Raw genomic sequence first — 14,732 nt, 5'->3', positions numbered from 1 at the left:
CCTAGGTCAAAAAGCTCAAGGCCATGACAAAGATAGACTAACAATCACAAAATTAGGGAAGCATTTCCAACTAATGAAGAAGCCAAAATTTTTACTGGCTCATGTAATGAGAGAGAAGAGTCTGATGGTGCACAACATTGTGGGCATGAGGACTTTGAAGATCCATCTTCTAGTAGCTCATCGGTCCCCAAATCTTATACTGAGTCCTTTAACCGGTACAAGATTTGGATCTATCAAAGGAAGTGTCTGATTTTGTGGGTCTGGCCTCAGTCAGAAAATCTCCTGGCTCCAGGAAGTTCAGACCTGACGTCTCTACAATGAGTCATCTAGATGTAAAGGATGTTGTCTCTCTGACTATGTTCTCCTCTGTTTTCTCTTTAGAGTACCAGCTGGAGATGGTGGAGGTGACACAGGGGAAGGAGTTTGTCCTGCTGCCCTTTGAAATTAAAGAAGGCTTCACCCAGGATGTCAAAGTGGAGTGGAAACACAAAAACAAGATGGTACATGAGTATCAGATTGGTAAAGACCAGTGTCACTTAAAGGGCCAAGATCAGAAACAGCGCACTGAGATGAAGAAAGACCCACTGAACACTAAAGACCTCAGTCTGACCCTGAAAGACCTCCACCTCACTGACAGTGGAGTCTACACCTGCACCGTCTACAACAAGGATGGACACATGCTGCTACAGAAATCAGTGACTCTCAGTGTCAGAGGTGAGTGTAACAGCTGTTTGTCCACCGTCCAAATAGGTATAGATTTATAAGTAACAAAAAAGAATTTAGAGACTAAAACTAAGAGTTCACGTAATAAAAGTTAAACAAAAACTAAACATTCTGTCACGGTTCGCCATGGCAGACTGTGGGGGTATGGGGAAAAGGACCCAGGCGCGGAGCTCTGAATAACAACAGTGCGTTTATTTACAGTGTAGTAAATAACGATGTACAATTATTCCCCGTGCTCCCCAAGACTCCCGTGTGTGTCTTCCAGTGGCGTCCGTGTTCGTGCTCCCCGCTGTCGTGACTCTGCACACCCTGTGCGTGCTGTCCTTCCTGTCCACGCTCCTCCTGAGGGGAAAACAATGGAAGCAGCCGTTAGACACTGACCCCTGCGGGCAAACACGATCAGAACTTCCTGCACTAACACACTGACTTGGGAGTCTAACTCAATGATCCCGCGTCGGTGGGAGCTCCAAGACTCTCTTAAGTAGCTCCCCCGATGAGGCCTGATCAGGAGCAGGTGTGTGGCTTCGCGTGTGGCCAGTCCGCCAGCAGGGCCACACCCACCAGGCCTGAAGGCGCCCGCAAACCGGCGCTGGCAGAAACACGTATATACACACACACACACATCCACAAACAGAGAGTAGAGGGGCAGCAACACCAAATATACATACAATAACACAAGTCTATAACTGCTCAGGGATCCTGGGTCGCTCCTACCCAGGACCCTGACAGTACCCCCCCTCTATGGTCGGCCCCTGACGACCCAAAACAAAACCAAACAAAAACCACAGCACAACCAACCCAGGGCGGGTGGCGGGGGGGTCCAGGACGGAGGGCCAGAACCAAAACAAGCAAAAACAAGAAAAAACAAACCCTCCCAGGTCACAGTCCCAGAGTCAGACCGCGCATCCCGCAGCCGCACAAAAAAGAAAAACGCCACAAAACAGTCTCAGGCGGCCCATCACAAAGGAGTTCAGGTGGCCTACCTTGGGTCCCGTGATGGCAGGTGGACACTTTAGGAGGCCGACCTCGGCGCTGCTCCTCCGGCGGCCTGCCTCGGGTCCGACGGCAACGACGCTGCTCCGGTGAGCAACAGCGAGGAGTGGCATAAGGTCTATGAAGCGCTGATCGCTGACGTGGATGCGCTGGACGTGGATGGCGTGGAGGGCATGCTAGAGGTGGGCGGCGTGGAGGGCGCGCAAGACGTGGAGGTCCCACCGGCACACTGACCTCCAGTTCTGGCTGAGCAGGTCCCTCTGGACATCCGAGCTCCTCTGGCTGCGGCGCGGGTTGCTCCTGCTCGCCACGCTCCTTCCGCTTGCCGAGCTCCTCTGCTGGCAACACTGGTCCCTCCGGCTCGTTGAGGTCCTCCAGCAGCGGCGGCGCTGGCTCCTCAGCTGGTGGCTCGCAAAGCTGCTCCTGCTCCGGCTCCTCAGCTGGTGGCTTGCAGAGCTGCTCCTGCTCCGGCTCCTCAGCTTGTGGCTCGCAGAGCTGCTCCTGCTCCGGCTCCTCAGCTGGTGGCTCGCAGAGCTGCTCCGGCTCCTCAGCTGGTGGCTCGCAGAGCTGCTCCGGCTCCTCAGCTGGTGGCTCGCTGAATGGCTCCTGCTCCGGCTCGATGAGCGGCTCCTGCTCCGACTCCGGCTCGCTGAGCTCCAGCTCCTGCTCCGGCTCCTTGGCTTGTGGCGCGGGCTCCTCCCACTCGCCGAACTCCGGCTCTGGCAGCGCGAGCTCCTCCGGCTCGCTGAGCTCCTGCTCGAGCGACGCGAGCTCCTCCGGCTCGCTGAGCTCCTCCGGCTCGGGCCGAGCAGGTATGGGTGGCGTTGTAGCAGGAGGCACTGCTACAGATGGTGAAGAGGTGAGCGGTGAGGAGATCGCTGAATGAGGCGACGCTAGTTGTACTGTTGGCTGGTTTACAGCAGCGTCAGCGGCGTCACCATCCACTATAAACAAAGAAGCAGATGGGGTGAGAAATGAAAAAGTGTCCTTATTACTCACCACAACCGGCTCTTGAGATGTCCGGGAAGTCAGCTGCGGTGAGGAACGCCGGCGGCGCGAACGTCGTTTCCGGGTAGACGTCGGGGCCGGCGTGTCAGGCTGTGCATCCACCAGCTGACCGGGCTGGTGAGCAGCCTTAGTAGCTCCCCCGACGAGGCCTGATCAGGAGCAGGTGTGTGGCTTCGGGTGTGGCCAGTCCGCCAGCAGGGCCACACCCACCAGGCCTGAAGGCGCCCGCAAACCGGCGCTGGCAGAAACACGTATATACACACACACACATCCACAAACAGGGAGAAGAGGGGCAGCAACACCAAATATGCATACAATAACACAAGTCTATAACTGCTCAGGGATCCTGGGTCGCTCCTACCCAGGATCCCTGACACATTTACACACAATCAAAACAAAAGTGAAAGGAGCAAATCCACTCTGGAAATTCACAGAAACTAAACTGAATTCCAAAGAAAAGGCCAACACTAAATAAAAACAATGAAAGTATCAAACTATAATAACTGTAGATGATGGAGGATCACCTTTACTGACATCTGTCTGTTTGTCTCATATTCTCCTCTCAGTTCCTGAGGTTCAGATGGTGGAAACAGTTAAAGGGGTTCAGTCTGTCCTGCTGCCATTTACAACTGATATCAAGCTTCAGGACGTCACAGCGGAGTGGAAACATGAAGACAAGAAAGTCCACGTTTATCAGGGAGACCAAAACCAGTCTTATATACAAAGTCGCACAGAAGTGAAGAACGAGCAAATAAAAAATGGAGACCTCAGTCTGACCCTGAAAGACCTCCACCTCACTGACAGTGGAGTCTACACCTGCACCGTCTACAACAAGGATGGACACATGCTGCTACAGAAAGCAGTGACTCTCAGTGTCAAAGGTGAGAGTAACATCTGTTTGTCCACATTACAAATCCTCAATGAAAAAGATCCAATCAAACAGCCTGGGATGCATCATGGGAATGTGACATATGTAGAATCAGTGCAGGTTTGCTGTATGTGAGTTGAGCCGTACAGTGCAGGAGAGAGAGGGTGGCTCCTGCCTCTGTTTTACAGTCCATGATTGTATAGAAGCTGTTCCAGAATCAGCTCATGTTCACATATTTATGAAGTCTTACACTGGAAAGTCTGCTGTTGATCTCAGTAAATGAACGGGGTTTCCTCATTCCCTGTACACAGACTGGCAGATGTTGATATAAGAAGATGACGTGGTGCTCTGTAGGAAAACAGAACAAGTCCACCATCAGAGCAGACTGTTTTCTCAGTTTGATATGTAGGACTGTGTCACAGTCTAATGTTTATTAATTCCAATATATTTTAAATTGATAGCTCTTTGTGCTCTTTCAGTTTGAGCTTGTTTTATATTTAATGTTGAAGTTATGGCACAAATAACCAGAGAGCTCTAAATGAAGAGAGGATTTGAATCTTTCTTAGGCTGTTTTGGAGGAAAGTCAAATAGGGGAACATATAACGTCTACAAGAAAATTGAAAACCATAACTAGCGGAACATGGAACTTGAAAGAAATAGAAGAAATACAGCAGAAGTACATGAAGAAAATTCACTGAGAAGTAGAGTTGATGTTTTGAGCAGGACTGAGAGAAATCAGCACTATATATACACACAGAGAAGGGTAATCAGGGGAGTAGAGACAGTTGGGAAAATGAGACACAGATGTAAAAGAACAGATAATAAGATGAGGGAAGTAAAACTCACAGTAAAGAGCAAGGGATGAATAACTATCCAATAAAGCAGGAAGTGAGAAGTGATAACTAAACTTGGAAATGCAGACACACAAACAAAAGTCACACAAAAAATGGAACAAGAAACACTGAGAGAAAAACTAAACCCAGAACTAAGAAGTAGACTAAAAACTGATAGGTTTGTAGCATAAACCTATTCACTGGAACGTTGAGGAGAATTTGCTACACGGCAAGAATAAGACACAAGTAGGTAACATTCTTAGTGTTACTCATGCATGAGGAGGCCTGTCTCGAGCCAAATGTCGTTCCAACCACTTAACCTCCGTCAGACTCTCAGCCAGGTTCCCCATAGCACTCCTTTTATTGTGGTTACATGAATATGCATAGGTTCATTAACATATAACATCTTACATAGGTATACATGTGAACAAAGAATACCCTGTGTGTGTGTGTGTGTGTGTGTGTGTGTGTGTGTGTGTATGTGTATGAACCCATAAATGACTTCCTAAACCTGCTGGCCAGCAGTTCATCTAAACAAAATGCACTTAGCCTAAAACAGACATAGATACGTTTATCCTACCATAAAACAATAAGAGAAGGTACGACCTCTCCCATGCTCCTAAAATGTGGGTGTGAAAGCCAGAACACTCTGGAATGCACACAAAGCCTTTTACAGCCTACTGAAGATCACACATCCTATCACTACACAATCGATTATACACCTCTAAGCATATATGGTTAAATATTTCTTAATACAAATTGTTTTGGAGGAAGGAAGGCTCAGGGTTTAAGTAGTCATTATCATGGGCTCATCCGATTAGAATGAGATTAAGCAGTCATCAGTCATTTGCAGGTTTTGTCCTTTTATTGGATAATGGGTAAAGGAAAGACACACATGGACTGCTATCTCTCAGCTGCCGCCCAATGTGGAAGTGAAGAAAGAGTGAGGGGTAGGTGGGTGCAGTCCTTATATAACGAGTGACAGGTGAGTGCAATTAAGGCCAAGCACCACACCCAATCAAAGGTGAGGAAAGGAAACAAGGTGCATCTGTTGAAGTGAATGTGCTGAAAGGTGAGCCTTTACAACAGCCGCCCCCATATTTCTACTGAGAAATATGTTCAAAGGATTAGAGTTGTTCTTTTTCACAAAGCGGGGGCAGAGAAATCAGACATGCTACAGGTCTGATATAGGTTTGGGGGGTCGACCTAGAGGTTGACAACGCAGGCCAGACAGTTCAGGGGGCCGACCATGTAGCCAGCAGTGGCGGCAAAGCAGGTCCAAATGCCAACCGCGTGGGATGCAGCTGCAGGCCCAGACCTGCAGACCGTCGGGCAGTTTTGCAGGTGCTGGGGGCAATTTACGGGACTTAGCAGGGGCAGGACCAGGTGATGCAGGAGCAGGCGGTGCCCTGACCACTGGCGGAATGGCAGCCACAGGTGGTGGAACTGGTGATAGCGGCACTGCCGGTGACGACGTAGGTACTGCTGATGGTAGAGTAGGAGGTGGCTGAATGAATTCAGAGCCATCAACGGACATGAGGATGTGCTGGAGCGGTTCTCCTGAACCTGAACTGGAAGATGTGAACGAACATTGGGCATGCGTGAAACTGCTCTGGGGTTGGAAGTCTGTGATCGGACCTTGAAGTGTCCATCTTAATCGGGTTTTGACTGCTGAAGGAGATCCAAATGGTCCATGTCTAACTGGTGCAACAGGCGTAATAAGGTGGGTATGATCAGAGCCTATGAGCAGTAGTGGAGCTGCTTTGTTAATAAAGGTTAATGGGATACCTTGAAGATGGTTGTATCTCCGTTGAAGAGAGGATACAGGGTAGGTGTGGTCTGAAAGTGCTAAGTGACTTGTAGCGAAGGCATTATTAACTGTGTAAGTTTTCTCTGGATGTGCAATGGGAGAAATCTGGAAACTTACAGAAGAACCTTGAATAGTTTCAACTTCTTGATGGACAGTTCGGAGTGATAATTTTTCAGCTTTCCCAGTTAGGTAGAGATGCTGAGCTGCTGATGTCAGAAGCATGGTGCGTTGGGAGCCATCGTCAAGTACGGCATATGTTTCAAGAGTTCTTTTGCCATTTCGCAGGAGCACTTTCACAACTTTTAATAGTACACTGGGACAGTCACTAGGTTTATCAAAGTACAGTGTCCTCACTACAGGATTAACTTCAGTTCTAGGTCTCTGATTCATCTCACACAGGATCTGTAGATGTCGTCCCATGCAGGTAGCACAGTCTTTTCTCAAATCGCACTTTGCAGCCTGATGAGTTCTTGCACAACGCCAACACCGTTTGTTTCTCTTTATCCAGTTTATTTTCTCATCCTTTGTCTTGTTAATGAACTCAGGGCACTTGCTAATGTGGTGTTCAGGTGAGCAGCAATATGCACATCTTGCCTTAGTCATTATGATGGGTTGTGTTGCCTGTACAGGATCGGATGGATTTGTCCCATGTAATATTGTTGTGAGTGGAGAGGTGTACTTACAGGCAGGTCGTGGCTGGTTAAAGGATGAAACAGGACTGTCCTTTCTTGGTTGACACTTGCATTCCATTTGCAACCAGGACGAGAACAAAGGTAAGTCATACATCATATCTCCTTGTTCCCTGTAAATGTGCCGTTTGAAGCGACTGGAATGCTCTGCGGGCAACTTTTCAAGTAGGCGATCGACATGGGAGCCACAATTTAGTTCTGTCTGTCCTTGATCACCCATAGTGCTAAGCAAACCAACTAAAGCTTGCACACGAAGAGCAAAGTTATCCAGAGTCCGACCATCACCTGCTCTGATAGGAGGAAGCTCCAGTATATTCCGTAGCTCTTTCAATGCTAGCTGTCTTGGTTGCCCATAACGCTCATCAAGGGTTTTGATGGCTTGAGTGTATGGGTCAGGAGCATAGGAAAAGGAAATAGCTAACCGTTTAGCTTGGTCTACTTTCAGATGATCGAGAAGGACATGATATTTAAAGTGCTCTGTCTCATGAGGGTCAAGAAGGTTAGTAAGGGCCATTCGTAACAGCCTATACTGGATTTCATCTTCACTGGTAAGGTCTGGGAAAGAAGGACCCTCAAGCTTATACACGTGTGTTCTAATGCTAGAGGAGTGACCCAAGCTAGCAGTAACAGGTACCAAAGGTTTCTGTTCATGTAAGCCATTGGATGTAGCTGGTTGCTGCTTTACAGGAGGGTGCTGCCTTGGTTCTGGAATGCAAATGAGGGGTTGAGCGGGGTCTTCATCTAGAGGAACAGCAGGTTGAACACATGAAATCTGGTGGGGACCTTGCAGTGGTGTGGCCAGGAAATTAAAAGGAGTCTCGTTTGGTGTAGGAAAAACTGGTCTAGGCAAACCACTTGAAGGAACTGCAGCATCTAATATTGTTGAATTAGGGACAGGAGGGCTAGCAGCCGGAACTGCACCAGAGTGACGGCTAACCTGTGGGGGCTGAGAGGGTGACTGACATGTTGCTGGATCAATCATTGGGAACTGCTCATGTTGCTGATGTGTTTGGGGAATGGCTTGTAAACCGCATACAGAGGATTTGCTTTCATCAGATGAGACAGTGTGAATTGAAGATCTGGAGGAACTGCAAGAATGGGGAGGAGATAATTGAATCATGAGTTGCCTAATCTCCCTCATCGTCATCAGGAGTTCCCTCATCACCTCATCTTGATTGGTGGGTAAAGGAGCAGGGGATGTCTCTGGTTGTCTTTCTGACTCCCCGTCAGGATCCTGCAGCCCATGTGTGTCTGTGTCACTATGCTGGCATTCTGTTTAACTCCCTGTATCACATCTAGCACTTCTACTTCCAGGGTACTGAACGTCATACTGCTGCAGGTGGGTAGGAGGTCGACTATCACGACTGGAACGTCTCAAACCTTCAGTCAATGGCTGCTGTGAATCCATGATGATAACACTACTCCGGCTGGACCATGTTTTGGAGGAAGGAAGGCTCAGGCTTTAAGTAGTCATCATCATGGGCTCATCCGATTAGAATGAGATTAAGCAGTCATCAGTCATTTGCAGGTTTTGTCCTTTTATTGGATAATGGGTAAAGGAAAGACACACATGGACTGCTATCTCTCAGCTGCCGCCCAATGTGGAAGTGAAGAAAGAGTGAGGGGTAGGTGGGTGCAGTCCTTATATAACGAGTGACAGGTGAGTGCAATTAAGGCCAAGCACCACACCCAATCAAAGGTGAGGAAAGGAAACAAGGTGCATCTGGTGAAGTGAATGTGCTGAAAGGTGAGCCTTTACAACACAAATGACAATAATAAAATCTAAACCCATCATCTCCACCCTGTATTGTCATTTTTTAAGGCTATACGGCGTATATATATATCATCAGCTCTACACCACTTGTCAACATTTTCAGTGCAGGCTTCATTTCATACACACACATTAGCCTTAGCATCCATGTCACTCTGCTGCAACAGTATGTAGTTGGTAAAAGTGTTAGCAATCATTTTATTCACCATCGATCTTACACATGGCAGGATGCAACCTGTAACCAAGCAAAACAACGCCAACAATGTAAGAATGGGAGTCAAAACTTTAAGAACATATTCCACCATGGTCCAGATGTCAACCAGGCTATCCAGCCTTGTGACGCGTCTCCTCCTGATGTGTGGTCCGCCACATATCTCTGCAGAGCAGTTAAGTTCTGCAGTGCTTCATAGATGTCTCCTCCAGTCGTGTATCCATCTGGGATAAACGTACAACATGTCTCTCCAATCAGCTTACACACTCCTCCTTGTGATGCCGTTATGAAGTCCAGGGTCAGCCTATTCTGCAGTACCATCGTTCTGATGGCCTTTTGCTCCTCCGCTAAGGCTGTCCCCAGAGTCTTAGTGAGATTAATGTGTCGCAGTAGGGCATACCGGTTGATCTCCACGTGATCCCGCACCTCTGCAACTCCAATGTTTGGGATCAGACTTTGGAAGAACTTTGCTCCTCCACTCCAAATGCGGAATTCCCGCGGCACTCCAGTGTCTACTGTCACTCCAAAAGAGTTTGGTGAGGCTATATCCACCTCACGCTTCCGTCGGTTGCTAGGGTGATGTTCAACTCTATCCATGAAGAAGATATGATCCGACAACTTCACCAAGGCACATACTCCTCCCCATCCCTCAGGGAGTGATAGATAGGCTTTATGTCCACACATAAAATACCAATCAGCCAACACTCTTGTTCCTTTACTACTCGGCGCTGTCCTCGCACAGCCTGTCCAATTCGACCTCTTTGCTTCTACTGGTATTCTGTAAGCCAGGTTGAACTTGCATTCAGTCCTCCTCAATGTCAAGCTCTCAGCACACTTTGCACTGGTCAGGCATTTCATACACCTGCTCTCATTCTCCAGAGGGCAGTAGGTGTATATCTTTCCACATAAGCGAAGCGGCAGCTCTCCCACTGACAGTGTTCCATTGTTCATCACACACACCGGCAGTTGAGCTGCGTTCAGCTTGTTCAGCAATATTATGTCTGGCAGTGGGTCTGACACTTGAGGCCAGGCCAATAAGTCAGTTCGCCCAGAACAATTCACGTTCAGAAGTGGCGACTTACTCCAGGTTGTTATAACCTCAAGATAAAAATGCTCGGAAACTCAAGTGCCAATTTCAGGTGGTTTACTGACCACTTTTTTAAACAACCACAGCTAGTCGCAACACATACAGGAAACTGTCCCACACATAACATTCCGGCAGGGAGGACCCTGAAAAACCTCTGAAGGTTCCGGGGTGCAACGCCCCCAAACATTCATTAACAACAACACTGTCTATAACACTTCCCTCCCCTTAAGCAAAAACCCACAACATAGTATTATGTATACGTACGAAAAGAGAGGGAGAATTCAACACCACATTATTTTAACAATTCAGTCTTTCCGGGGGCTTGTGCTGCCTCTTTGACCTTCTCAGTCCTGCTGCTGGGTTCTCCAGGCTAGGAGCCTGCTGAGCTCCTGTGGCTGGGTTCGGCTCAGGTGACTTAGATTGCTCCACCAGCCCTTCTGGTGATACTGAAGAACCAATCCCGATCTCAGGGGCTGCTGACACGACTTCCCCTCCGGGTGAACCACTCTGAGGCCCCACAATGTCCACAGCCCTGTTTCCACCATGTGCGTGCGAACCACTCTGAGCCCTCTTCTCAGCTCCGTCCGTGCGGGCTCTCACATGATCCTTGTGCCTGCGAACTCGTCTGCCATCCAATAACTCCACCACAAAAGATACTGGTCCCGAAGTGTGGTGAATGACGCCAGGCAGCCACTGTGAGCCACCCGTAAAGTTTTTGACATACTCCCTGCTTGAAAACACAGCCTCTGGCATGTAGATCATGTCTCACCTTCTGCCCACTTTGTGACTGGGTGACTCTGGCTCCCACATCTGGGCGAAGAAGATCCAGATGAGATCTGGGCTTCCTCCCCATCAGCAACTCTGCTGGGGACAAGCCTGTGGTTGTATGAGGCGTGATGCGATACTGAAACAGGAAACGGCAGAGCCTCTTTTCTATTGAAAGACCTGGCACTTTTTTCAGACTGTCTTTCAGTGTCTCCACGGCGCGCTCCGCTAAGCCATTGGAGGCAGGGTGGTAGGGTGCGGTGCGGATATGTCGGATCCCATTTCTCTCCATAAATTCTTGGAAAACCCCACTTGTGAACGTGGGCCCATTGTCCGTGACCACTGCCTCAGGTAATCCATGGGTTGCAAAGATTCTCCGGAGTGTATCTGTGGCAACTGGGGCTGTGATGGTTGGCGTTATGTGGGCATCTAACCATTTTGAATGCGCATCCACCAACACCAGGAACATGTGGCCCAAAAAGGGGCCGGCAAAATCTAGATGAATCCTGGACCATGGACGGCCAGGCCACTCCCATGGGTGGAGTGGGGCAGGTGGTGGCATTTTTTGGTTTGACTGACATTGAGAACAGGCTTTTACCTTGTCTTCCAAGGCACTGTCCATTCCCGGCCACCACACGAATGACCTTGCCAGACTTTTCATTTGAGAAATCCCTGGATGAGCCTCATGCAACACTTCAATGATATGTGACCGACCTGGAGGCGGAACAATGACTCGGGAACCCCACAGGATGCAGCCATCTTGAACATTGAGCTCCTGCTGACGCTTGGCATACGGTTTGAGCTGATCCTGCTCCACTGTTGCTGGCCAGCCCTGCAACAGCCACTGTTTAACCTGAGATAACTCTGGATCCTGTTCAGTCCATGCTTTGATGTTTTTAGCACAGACCGGAGTGTTCGCCAGCCTGTCCAGCAAAAACACAGTTTCTGGGGGCATGTTCGACTGGTCAGGGACCTCCGGGAGGGGGAGGCGGCTGAAAGCATCTGCATTCGCATTTTCAGGTCCCGCCTTATAAACAATGCGATACTGGTATGCCGACAGTGTTAATGCCCAGCGCTGAACCCGGGCTGAAGCCATGGGTGGGATGCCTTTTGTTTCACTAAAGAGACTCAGGAGGGGCTTATGGTCTGTAACAACAGTAAATGGGCAGCCATACAGGTACTGATGAAATCGTTTCACAGCAAAAACTATTGCTAAGCCTTCCTTCTCAAGCTGTGAATAGCCCTTTTCTGCTGCTGTGAGCGTGCGTGACACATATCCGACCGGTTTCTCTTCCCCCTCTTCCATGCGATGTGAAAGAACAGCTCCTATGCCATACGGGGAGGCATCACAGGACAGGACCACCTCCTTCTCCGGATCAAAATGCACCAGGAGCGGTGCCGATTGTAACAGTTCTTTTATCTGTCTGAAGGCCTTCTCCTGTGCTTGGGACCACCTCCACTGACTGTCTTTGTGCAGTAGCCCATACAGGGGAGCAAGCATGCTGGAGAGGTCAGGCAAAAACTTCCCATAATAGTTCACTAAGCCCAAGAATGATCTTAGTTCAGTTACATTCTTTGGACTCGGGGCTTCCTTTACTGCCCTCACTTTCTCTTCCAGCGGGGACAGGCCCTGAGCAGAGATGCGATGACCCAGGTATGTCACGCTAGGGGCTTGGAAAACACACTTACTGCGCTTCAAACGCAACCCTGCTTCTGAGAGCTTCTTCAACACCTGCTCAAGGTTACGCAGATGCTCCTCTTCTGTTTTACCCGTAACTAAAATGTCATCCAAGTAAACAGCAACACCAGAAATGTTTTGCAGAAGATTGTCCATGGTGCGCTGAAAGATAGCCGGACTGGATGCAACGCCAAACACGAGGTGGTTGTACTTGAACAGCCCCTTGTGTGTGTTTATTGTCACATATTTTTTTGATTCCTCATCCAGCAGCAACTGCTGGTAAGCATGACTCATATCCAACTTTGTGAATGTCTGACCACCTGCCAGTGTGGCAAACAGGTCATCCACTCGAGGCAGAGGGTAGGCGTCGAGCCGAGAGGCTTGGTTTACTGTCAGTTTGTAATCACCGCATATACGCACCCCTCCATCCTCCTTCAACACTGGTACAATCGGGGCTGCCCAGTCCGAGAACTCTATTGGCTCAATGACCCCTATCTTTTGTAGTCTCTCCAACTCCGCTTCCACCTTGGCCTTCATGGCGTATGGTACAGTGCGTGGTTTGAAAAAGCGTGGCCGGGCAAAAGGATCCACACACAGCTTCACAGTGGTGCCCCGGAGAGTGCCCAATTCATTCTTGAACACATCTGCATACCTTCCCAGTAATTCTGCTATTACAGTTACATACCTGATTTCCCTCCAGTTCAGGCGGATTTTCTGCAGAAGGTCACGACCCAGCAGACTAGGCCCCTCCCCTTTCACCACCAGTAGTGTTGCTGCAGCTTCCTGACCCTGATATGCTGCATGCACCTCTATGGCACCAAGCAGGGGAATGCATTCACCCGTGTACTGTCTCAGGCTTATCTCAGTCGCTTGGAGAGCTGGTGCCCCGCCCGAGTGCCACAAGCTGTGGTAGGCAGTGTTGGGTAAGTTACTTTAAATTAGTAACTTAGTTACATTACTAGTTACTTCTCTAAAAAAGTAACTCAGTTACTTCAAGTTACTCGTTACTTTCAAAGTAACTAGTTACTAGGGAAAGTAACTTTGGTTTTACTCAGAATTCTCTTGTTAATGTGTTGCTTCCGTAACTGGATACCCAGCAAGATTGCCAGTCTTCAAGCTTGCTTACTTGCCACAAGTGCACTGTGCCACCTACCAATAGAAAGGAAAAAATAATGTGCACATTTCCACGAGAGAAATCCCACGCCTGGACCGTCGTTGACCGCCGCCATGATTCTAGCCTGCTTTTTACATCCAACACAAAAACTGCAGTCGTGGTGCTTTTGATTGTACTCAGAACTTGGAAATTCTGCCTTCTGAATAGGAAGATGTAGGTAACACCAGACTGCAGATGAGCTTGCATACAGAGCTGGACTGGGACAAAAAAATAGTCCCGGGCATTTTGACTAGAGACCGGCCCACCATTATAGGAAAAATCATAAAGCCTTTGAATGAAAATAAACACTGTTGTGACAGTGATGTACACTGTTCTGATGGTATATATGTATCAATCTATCAATTGTTTGTTGTAAGACTCAGATAATTATTTTTTTTTAAAGCGAGACATTTTAAATGAGAATAATAAAGAAAAGTATTTCCTTGTGCCCCCCTTTCCCTGTTAATGCCCTACCTACCCCCCTGGCAACACTTTGCTAGACCTGCCCCTGCACAGTTACCAGCTGTCAGCTACTTAGAAAAGGATCCTGGTGTTATTTGTCTCTCAGAAACAGTTCATAACTTCCCTTCAACTCATTCATGTCACCTAAAAGGTAAACCTGTTTCTACATCACCTGTTCAGCTCTGATGATTCAGTAAGGACATCTCCTGGTTTCATCTGCATGTTTCCCTCTCACCAGATAACCAAACCGATATCATGACCAGCAGCTTTACAGCTGTGGCTCCAGCAAACATCAGCTGATACTAGCAATTAATATTAAATAAATTCTAACAACAGCTGATCAAGCTTAAACGTGCTGCTGTTGTTTAACGCGACATCCGCTGGTTTCCTCTTTCTGGCGCAAAGTGGGCGATAAATAAACAAGAGAGAAAAGCCGATCAGCTGATCATTGATCAGTTTCGTGATTGAAGTAGAAACAGGAGAGGAGAGAATGAAAGAAGAAGAGGCAGCTGTGCAGCTTCAGCTTTGTGTCTTTTTCATTGTAGCTGAAGTCCGGGACAAACTGTGTTCCTTTTCACCTCAGTACGAAACGCGTAATATTTTCTCTGAATACCAGACGATTCTGTTTTTTACGGGACGGTTGGCAACTCTAATAATTAACCGTATGAACAAAATAAAGTT

The 14,732-nt window shown here is 48.3% G+C and overlaps 1 protein-coding gene and 1 pseudogene across 1 annotated transcript in view; one reads left to right on the top strand and one right to left on the bottom strand.

The window, feature by feature from the left end:
- The window catches only part of LOC134624133 (junctional adhesion molecule-like), a 201,842-nt gene that overhangs the window by 47,038 nt on the left and 140,072 nt on the right, over positions 1-14,732 (top strand). The window lies entirely within an intron of this gene.
- LOC135932457 (uncharacterized) overlaps positions 10,291-14,732 on the bottom strand; it is a 30,552-nt pseudogene continuing 26,110 nt past the window's right edge.

The sequence above is a fragment of the Pelmatolapia mariae genome, linkage group LG3_W (genome assembly GCF_036321145.2).
Source record: "Pelmatolapia mariae isolate MD_Pm_ZW linkage group LG3_W, Pm_UMD_F_2, whole genome shotgun sequence".
Classification (NCBI taxonomy): domain Eukaryota; kingdom Metazoa; phylum Chordata; class Actinopteri; order Cichliformes; family Cichlidae; genus Pelmatolapia; species Pelmatolapia mariae.
The sequence above is the reverse complement of the archived record's forward strand: the minus strand, read 5'-3'. Positions and strand labels throughout refer to the sequence as shown.